Source organism: Vigna umbellata, chromosome 1, assembly GCF_029865625.1.
Source record: "Vigna umbellata cultivar VRB3 chromosome 1, Vumbellata_1.0, whole genome shotgun sequence".
Taxonomy (NCBI): domain Eukaryota; kingdom Viridiplantae; phylum Streptophyta; class Magnoliopsida; order Fabales; family Fabaceae; genus Vigna; species Vigna umbellata.
Window position 1 is genome coordinate 34,939,252 of NC_142165.1, and position 7,844 is coordinate 34,947,095.

Genomic DNA, 7,844 nt, shown 5'->3' on the forward strand with positions numbered 1-7,844 from the left:
TACCAGGCATATCTGTGCAAACAGAAGTGCCTCTACCTCTTACACTAGTGTAGGGGATGGAGAACAAAATGTGTACCTCGGTGATTCCAGGACCACTCTTGTTATGGGAAAAGGGAAAGTTCTTCTCAAACTCACATCTTGAAAGACTTTGGCCTTAAGTGATGTGCTACATGTGCCATCAATCAGAGTTAACTTAATCTTTGTAGCACTACTGGGAAAAGTGGGGATTAAAGTGTCATTCGAGTCAGACAAGATTGTAATGACATGAAATAATATTTTTGTGGGGAATAAATATTGTGATCAAGGTCTCTTTGTACATTTTTGAAAATATTAATGAATCGTCTTCTTCTGCTTATATTGTTGATTCATATGATATATGGCATGCTAGATTAGGACATTTGACTTCTTCCTATGTTATGAAATTACAACAACTAGGATTAATTAATATGCATGACAAACAGAGTAGTAAATGTGATATATGTGTAGAATCTAGAATAACAATTTGTAGAACGCCAAACTGAACTGTTAGGGTTATATCATACTGATCTAGCTAATTTGAAACAAACTATGTCTAATGGAGGTAAAAATTATTTTGTGACCTTTATAGATGATTATTCTAGATACACCAAAGTATACTTAATCAAACATAAAGATGAAGCCTTTGATGTGTTTTTAACCTATAAAGTAGAAGTAGAAAATCAATTAAATAAGAAAATTAAAAGGATTAGATCAGATAGAGGTGGTGAATATGTTTTGTTTAATGACTTTTGTGTTAAAGAAGGTATCATCCCTAAGGTAACTCCACCATATTCACCTGAGTCTAATGGAGTAGCTGAGAGAAAGAATGTAACTCTTAAGGAGATGATGAATGCTATGCTTATTAGTTTTAGTGCACCTGATAACCTTTGGGGAGAAGCCTTGCTTACTGCGTGTTTTTTACAAAATAGAATACATCATAAGAAAACTAGTAAAATTCCCTATAAGTTGTGGAGAGGTTATCAACCTAACCTTAAATATCTAAGAGTGTGGGGGTGTCTAGCTAAGGTGATGTTACCCGATCCTAAGAAAAAGAAAATAGGCTCTAAAAGCTCTGACTGTATGTTCTTAGGCTATGATGTGCCGCCTATAGGTTTCTAGTTCTTAAAAGTGATATACTTGAAAGAAATTCTATAATGGAGACGAAAAATACTGAGTTTTTTGAACATGTTTTTCCTTTAAAGGTTAGTGAGACGTCTCAACCTATAGACAATAATATAATAGTGATGCTTGTGTGAGGAATTAAGAAGAAGTAAAAGACAAATGAAGGAAACTTCATTTGGTAATGATTTCTATACCTATCTAGTTGATAATGATCCAAGTAACTTTGTAGAAGCCATTAGTGCTCCTGATGCAAAACAGTGGGATAAAGCCATTAAAATTGAAATTGAATCATTCAGAAAATAATACTTTGACCTTAGTAGATTTGCCTAAAGGATCAAACCCAATTGGTTGTAAGTGGATCTTTAAAAAAGTATATCCTGATGGATCTATAGAGAAGTATAAGGCAAGATTAGTAGCAAAAGGTTTTACTCAAAAACCCAACATAGATTATTTTGATACCTTTGCCCCTTTGACTAGGATTTCCTCCATTCGAGTGCCGTTAGCTTTAGCAGCTATCCATAAACTAGTAATACATCAGATGGATGTTAAAACTGCCTTTATGAATGGTGATTTAGAGGAGGAAATTTATATGACTCAACCTGAAGGCTGTGTTGTACTTGGTCAAGAGAATAAAGTTTGTAAACTTTTAAAATCTTTGTATGGGTTGAAACACGCACCAAAACAGTGGCATGAAAAACTAGATAATGTATTGCTATGTGATGGTTTTTCACCTAATGATGCTGATAAATGTGTGTACTCTAAATCTAAAAATGGTGATTGTGTCATTATATGTTTATATGTGGATGACATGTTAATTTTTGGTACATGTAATGAGATTGTCATTAGAACTAAATTGTTTTTAGGATCAATTTTGAAATGAAAGACATTGGGTGAAGCCAAGTAATTTTTAGGTTTAGAATCATATGGAAGGGAGATAGTATATTACTATCCCAAGAACAATACATTGAGAAACTTCTTAAGAAGTTTGGGTATTTTGATTTCAAACTCGTGAGTACCCCTTACGATGCTAACTCTAAATTAATGAAAAATAGAAGAGAATCGTTATCTCAGCCTCAGTATGCCCAGTTAATTGGGAGCTTACTACACTTGATGAGCTTTTCTAGACCTGATATTGCCTATGCAGTAGGTAGACTGAGTAGGTACACTCAATGTCCTAATCAAGAACATTGGGATGCACTTTCCAGGCTTATGAGATACTTAAGACGTTCAATGGATTATGCTATTGAATATAGTGGATTTCCCATTGTACTAGAAGGGTACAATGATGCTAACTAGATCTCTAATTCAGATTAGACAAAATCCACTAGTGGTTACGTATTCACACTTGCGGGTGGTGCGATTACATGGAGATCAACTAAACAAACTATTATTGCAAGATCAACAATGGAATCTGAGTTTTTCGCTCTTGAGATGGCTGATAGTGAGGCTTAGTGGTTGAAAAACTTCTTAGCAAACATTTCACTAGGAATGAAACCAACCCCATCGGTGTCAATACACTGTGATTGCCAATCGGCAATAGCTATAGCTAAAAACAAGAATTACAATGGAAAGAATAAACATATACAATTGAGACACAATTTGGTGATGCATGAGAAGAAAGTTTGTGCCTTCAAGCATTAAAAGAAACCTAAAACTAATTAGGGATTACATTGATGATGGAAAATTATTTCTTGAAAGTTTAAATGATCATGGGTTTCTTCGTAGAGAATTAGAATTTGGGGCAAGACTTAAAGAGATCAAGGATAAGAAAAGAGAAAGAGAGATTGAGAGAAAATAAAAGGAAGAAAGGAAAGAAGAAGAGAAGAGAGAGAGAGAAGAAAACGAGAAAAGAGAAGAGAGAAGAAGAGAGGAATTAAGAAGAGAAGAAGAGAGAAGAAGAAGAGAAGAAGAAAAGGAAGAAAGAGAAGAAGATAAAAGAAAAGAAGATAAAAGAAAAGAAGAAGAGAGAAAAGAAAAAGAGAGAAAAGAAGAAGAAAAGAGAGAAAGGCAAGAAAGAGTGAAGAAAGAAAAGGAGAAATTGTTGCTGATGACAAATTCTATTCTTTTCAAGACTATAGAACCTAAAAGGGAAGGTTTCCAAATCTTTACTTCTTTTCCGATCATGGTTTATTCTTCAAATATGGACTTCTCTTTCAAACAAATTGTCATATCATATTCTATGCAAACTTTTTCAAAATATGACAATTCAAATCTTGAATTATTCTTATCTTTTAGGAAGAAAATAACTCAAGACAAAAGTGGATTTGGACTTCTAGAATTTTCAAATGTGATAAAACAAAAATATTAGAAGTCTTTATTTCCTTGATTTTATAGAAAAATTCTTTCTTGGATTGATATTAATTGAAAATATATTTGATGTTTATTGCAGATTTGTGTTTGATCCAGGAGGAAGAAAAAGTGGATATAAAAGAATAAGGCCACTCCAAGATGGCCATGCTTCCAAAGATTGTGTGGAGCTTCTTCATAAGGCGATTGCCAGATTTGAGGACAAATCTTTTTTTTTAAGAGGGAGGGTATGATGAAATCCTGCCTTATGTGTTTCTCAGTGTCCTCTTTTTGTAGTTTTTCACATTTTATTGTGCACGTATTTTAGCTTGTAAAGAGCATGGGTTACTATAAATACCCAGCTCCTCTCTTGTATCGGCACTTTTGAGATTAATGAGAATTAGATTTTCTGAAATAGAAACTATTCTCTCTTGAAAGTCAGGCTAGAGAGTCCAAAGACTCCCTCTAGCCACCTTCCAACCACATCTAAACCTAGGGTTTCTTCATCATGTTGTCTTTTCCTGCCATTATCACCATTTGTTTTCAATTTCCACCGACTAAACCCTCCTTTGCTCCAATCAAACCCTTTTCCACCGTTCAATCTCCATTTATCACCGTTTAATCGGTCCAAATCGAGTCTATTCCCACTCCTAGGGTTTCATTCGTGCCTCTCAGGTTTCCACAGATTAAATCCTAGATCATAGGGTTCCATGTGTTCAACCTTAGTTTTCCCTTCGATCTCTAACTTCTATTCCATTCCGCTGCGTCTTTACTCGTCGGAGAAGCTTCGAGGAGTCCGAAACGTGCTCGCACAGCCTCTATCGTCATCTTCTCGGGTGCTCGTCCATCAACATCTTATAAAACCCAAGGTTTTTCTTCTTTCTTTCTTTCAATCATTGTTTCTTATGTTTTGCAATATGTGGGGGACTGTTATTATTTTTGAATATAAAGTTGCAAAAGATATGTTTCATAAAATGCAGAAGATTTTTATGGGCTTTGACCAAATCTTGATATGCACAGTAGCCTTCCGCAAGTCTCAAGCTTTCACGTCTACCGCAAGCCTAGTGTGCTTGCAACGTTTGCTTAAAGATTTTCCTGTAAGGCACGCTGCCAACATTTATATTTTAGTTTCAACGTTCTCTATATTTTACGGGATATTTTCCTGGTGTAGTGGGCATGTTGGCTCTCTCCCAGCTCTATAAATAAAGCCTTTCATCCATTCCAAAGACACAGACTTACACACTCTTCTCTTTCTCTCATTCTCTTATTATTCTTGTGTTTTCTCTCCTTTCTTTTATTTGTTAAAATTATTCTGGGTTTATAATATTCTCTCTTTAGAGATTGTTGCTAATTCTAAGATCCTCAGAAATATTCTGGGAAGTTTCTGTTGTATCCTAGGGGGCTTGCGCAATACACCGCGGATAAGTTCTTAAGGACAGTGATCTACATGCCTTAGGAAGTCTTTTCTTCGTGATCTTTATTCTATTATTGTCAGCTACTACAACAATATGTTTGTTATTATGACTTTTAATAGCATATTTAACATGTTCAATGTTTTAATAGTTGTGAAAATATGAATGATCCATCTCTTGCATGCACTGCTAGCTAGAGGTTGTCTTGGGGGATTTCTTTTGCAACTTGTTCTACTGATGGTACAATCAGGATCTGCGATATTGCTTTGCAATCTAACTTTTCAAATGATGCTTAAGATTTGAAGACTATTGAGTTCTTCATTTTTAGGTAACTTGATTGTTAGTAATAATATTCAATTATCTCCTCTTTTTAAGTTATTTTGTCACAAATTGTCTATTGCTACAATAACTGCTTGTTGGGCACATGTTAAATGCCAGTTGTTCTGTATTTATAGAGGGATAGGAATGAAATTGATACAAAGAGAAAGGTGGCCTTTTGCTTGTATATTTGTGATGTTTACCTTATGTACACTGGGATATACTTTAATCTTATTATGTTGTGCTGCCTTTGTGTTATGAGTGTCTGATTTTTGAGGTATGATGCCACAGATTTGACCAATTTTCAGTCTCCCAACTGTCACTTAAAGGAGTAAAGCATGCTGGATATGAGAAAATGACAGTTGTGCAAGAGGCTACTCTTCCAATAATTCTCAAATGTTAGTCTTTTTTGCTTGTTCATGGAGAATGGAACAATAAGAAAACAATTTTAAGATATAATCATTTTTTGTGGTTATGTTTTGCCTGTTTGGAAGAGATGTCATGTTATATAATTCTGTATTCTGTCAAACCCTCTGACCTTTTCGTCTCTTACATTTTGTATCCTTTTCGTGTGGAGGCTATATTATAATTTTTGTTGCAAATATCATTCTATGTTAAGAATCTATATTTAGATTATTGGGTTATTCCTAATTGATAATATTAAACAAGAGAGGAATTTATCCCATATTTGGTCTATTGTTCTCACATTTCTTGAGTTTATTTATTATGGGGGCACTTATTCCAATTAACATTTTTGGGTAAGGATGTCCTTGCCAATGCCATGACAGGCACAGGAAAAATAGTAGCATTTTTGGTAAGTCTCTTGATGTGTGTTTGCCATATTGAATTAGTTGTTAATTGCCTCTTTATTAATGTAAGAAATATTTGACACAGGGTGTTGCTCCCTCCACCACCACCCTATACTTCCTCCACCTCCCCACATTATTTTAAATACAATTATATCCTTAAGTTAAAAAGATTTTTACTTTTACCCTAATTTAAATAATTTGAAACCCTAATTTTACTTTCCCAACACCCACCCACGAAACTCTCTTCCCCTTTCCCCATTTTCGTTTCACCTCCCCACCTCCCGCACTTCCATTCCTTTTTCTTCCCAGTTGTTTTTTTTTTTGTTTGAAAGCTTCCATTAGCGCCATGGTGTGAAGGAGTGTCGTCGCCGTGGTGTGGAGGAACATCGAGGAGCATCCAGAGCATCAACCAGCATGAGGAAGTATACATCAACGGAGGTGACATCCTTCAACGAATGTCCCCTAATAAAACAAACTCTAAAATAAAAAACATAACCTTTAAACGGAGGTGACATCTTCAACGGATGTCAACATCCGTTTAAGGTAAAACCACTACAGGAAAAGCGTTAATTTCCGAAGGAATAATACCGCCGGCCTCTGGGGCCTTCGGTAAAGTTGATTTACCGAAGGATGTACTGACGATCATGTAAGTGGTTGATTACCGAAGGCTTTTTGAGTTTACCGAAGGCCCCATAGGCCGTCGGTATAAGCATCGACCTAATGAAATGAAAATTTGGGATTTCCCTCTCCCATTCTCCAAATTTTAGTTTCCACAGAAGCTTTCCCCCAATTTTTTGTCTCTCACCTCTGAACCCCCAAGCATCTTCCTCTTTCGTTCTGAAATCAAAATTAACCCCTTTTTTGCTGCAATTGTTGTGTCGACGTTAGGATAGTGATGGTGAGGAGGGTGGTGGTTGAGGGAGTACATTATTCCGAGGGGGCTGTTCGAAGGTGGTGGTCGCGGCGTGACGATGATGTTGTGGCGACCTCAGGACGGTGTGCTTAGAAGTTGAAGGAACTAGGTTGAGGAACTTCGTTGGAGGGGTCGTTGTGGTCTTGTGTGGCTGTCGTGTTGTACAAAGGTTGCCATCGTCATGGGCTTTCTTGGTCGAGGTAAGTTGTGCGTTTAATAATTCATTAGGAGTTACAATGTTGTTGAATCTGTTTGATGTTCTTGTGGCAGCAATGTATGATGTTGTTTGAGAAAGTTTATTGGTCTGTTGCCTTTGCTTTTAATGCGTGCAACTGTGTGCTCTAACTACGCAAAACTTCAACTACGAAATGAACCTTTCAACCTCTAACTTCCCCTTGACCTGCTTCCAATCAACGTACACATAATATTATATATTGTAAATGGTTGATACTATAACTTTCCTTATCAGAAGTAATTTCTAGGTTTCTGATCTGATAACCTCTAGATGCACCAAATTGTATGAATTCCATGATGATGAAAGAACCACCAGTAGGTAGCGGTCCAAACTACAACTCCTAGCAACAAGTCACCTTATATGGCTTAGGTACACAAATAGTCCCGGTTTCGTACATAGCTTCTAAACCAAGAGCCTCTGCTTCAAACATGGATGGTCCAATACTCCTCATATAGAGTTTGAACTTTCATCCACATAGAACTTGTCATATATAAGAAGCAAAGGAATGAAGCTTTAAAAAACATTGAAATCCACCTGCAACACTCAGGTTTACATGTGTTAAAATTTTATGATCAAAAATTGAAAAGGAGGGAAGGAGATAGTAACACTGACCAATATATAAAGTTTTCTAAATCTGGATGTGATGAAATATGCTAAGTATGTAACATTGGAAGTGTGTGTCACATGAAGTTGATGAAAAACCACAAAGTCTGATGGTCCAAACTCTTTCA